The following is a 2,159-nucleotide window of genomic DNA, read 5'->3' as shown; positions in this document are numbered from 1 at the left end:
TTAATCACCTCCTATAAAAATAACAAAAGAATTAAACACATTAAACACTGTCCATTACTCACCAGATCAGCTTCAGTGAATGAGTACATGTCAGTATCAACATACACTTCAACCATCAACCGCTCATAAGGATCTAGTTATTAATAGTTATTAATGGTTATTAGTAGTTATTAATAGTTATTACCTTCTTTGACAGTCACAGTGACATTATCAGTGTTTATCTTTCCATTGCTATTCGTTACCATTAGTGTGAAATTATATGTACCATTGATCAGATTAGAGACCATTAGGAATGGCTCACTATCACTACCACCAACCATACCTCCTTTAAAAATAAATAATAATAATCATAATAAACTGATAATTACCAATAGCAGGGCTGCTGTCACTCTTAATCCATTTGTATTGACTGATACCAAATCCATCATGACCATAGGCGGCTACAGAATTTTGAATTAACCAGGGCTCATTAATTATTCATAAAAATTAGGGGTGTGGTCAATTAATAAAATGACTGAAAGTCATTATGATAGCTCAGAAAAGCCAGTTACCACACTAAAATAACTGTAAAGTGGAGCTGATAGCAAGTATAAACAGTTGTGGCTATTAAAAATGAATTCTAGTGATGATATCACTCCTAATAATAACAAAACACACCTTTTGGGTGTGGTTTTGGTTGAAAACTACCAGGGCAAAGCCCTGGCTTGCCCGGGCCTATAGCCGCCTATGATCATGACTGCCAGTTCCATTCAGTGTCACTGTGTCCTGTGGTAGTGTTAGTATCATATCAGGACCAGCATCAGCCACTGGCAATACATCTTCACCTACAAATACACATAATAATAATAATATCCATTTTTGTGGTATGGTTTTTTCCCCTTTTTCCAAATTTTGTCTCTCTCTCTCTCTCTCTCTCTCTCTGAACTCAATGTTATTACAATGACAGAAAGGCACTACAACTATCTAGTACAATCCAGTGCAATCAATGCTAGGGATTGACAACAGAACATAATTGATCACCATTCTTTATTCTTTGCACCCATTAATACCTTATTAGGTAAGGTATTTGGATAGGCTTTGTTTATGTAACGAAAATGATACAATCAGTTTCAATTTGTACCTGTTTACAAAAACACATAAAAAGCTGAAAAACAAAACAGCCAGAAACATGTATAAATGAAAGAATGAATTCGTTTTTGTTAAAGTACTTTGTCTAACATGGCATCAAGCAAGCCAGCAAAAATGTACCCTATTATACTAGGTTAGTTTTACTTACTTTTTTCAGTACAATTTACTTTATATTTAGATATTAGCAAATTGAATGAGATTATAGAGACACTGAAGCAATACAGGTTTCCTGAAGCAAAATGGCTTGATTTTGGGTTAAAACTTGGCCTCCTTCACCCTATGCTGGAAGCTATTGAAGTTAATCATAGAGGAGATACTTCACGTTGTCTCATGGAGTGTTTATCCAAGTGGCTGAGTGGAGCACATCACCCTACTTGGCAGACATTGGCTAGTGCTCTTATATAGAAAAGTAGAACTAAAAACAGTGGCTGAAAATATTGAGAAAACAAGTAATTTAAAACATTTTTATTTCAATATGATTAAAGTTTATACTCTATTTCTATAGTGGTTGATCCTGCTAGCCAGCTACTACAGCATTACAGTAGCAGAATATCTGGAGCAACACTCTCTGAAGAATCAGTTGATCTGTTACATACAGAAGGACTGATATCTGAAGAGACATTGAGGGAAGTAAAGAGTTGTGGATACACACTAACAGATGATGCAATGAGAGAAATATACACAGCAGTAGCTTATGATCATAACAAATTGAAATCATTTGCTAGCATTTTAATAAGAGCAATGGGCACTGTTAGTATAGCCAATGACTTAATGAGAGATTGTGGTAAGAAACCGCAAAAACGTTTGATGAAATTTATGCTTCTTTTTAGAGGACATTTTTAAGGCAGAAGATTCCACCAGTGGTTGTGATGTACACAATGAATCAAGTATTGTTACACCAATTTCAGGTAATTTTATAAAAATTTAATAACAAGCAAAAATTACATCTTCATAGTTGAAGGAACAAGTGTTAGAGTCACAGGTAAAATAGCTAGTTATAAGCCAGCTGGTTTTAATTATTATATTTTTAT

At 34.3% G+C, this 2,159-nt stretch overlaps 1 long non-coding RNA gene across 1 annotated transcript; it reads right to left on the bottom strand.

Annotated features, from left to right (window-relative positions):
* Positions 1–572: 572 nt before the first annotated feature.
* LOC109587372 (uncharacterized) lies at positions 573–729 on the bottom strand. The gene is made up of 2 exons (XR_002187554.1): positions 658–729; positions 573–603 (listed from the first exon to the last, which is right to left on the bottom strand). It is a non-coding gene; the product is annotated as an uncharacterized LOC109587372 (long non-coding RNA).
* Between the last annotated feature and the right edge of the window lie 1,430 nt (positions 730–2,159).

Source organism: Amphimedon queenslandica, unplaced genomic scaffold, assembly GCF_000090795.2.
Source record: "Amphimedon queenslandica unplaced genomic scaffold, v1.1 AMPQUscaffold_12596, whole genome shotgun sequence".
Taxonomy (NCBI): domain Eukaryota; kingdom Metazoa; phylum Porifera; class Demospongiae; order Haplosclerida; family Niphatidae; genus Amphimedon; species Amphimedon queenslandica.
Note: the sequence above shows the minus strand (reverse complement) of the source record. Positions and strands in the feature narration are given on the sequence as shown.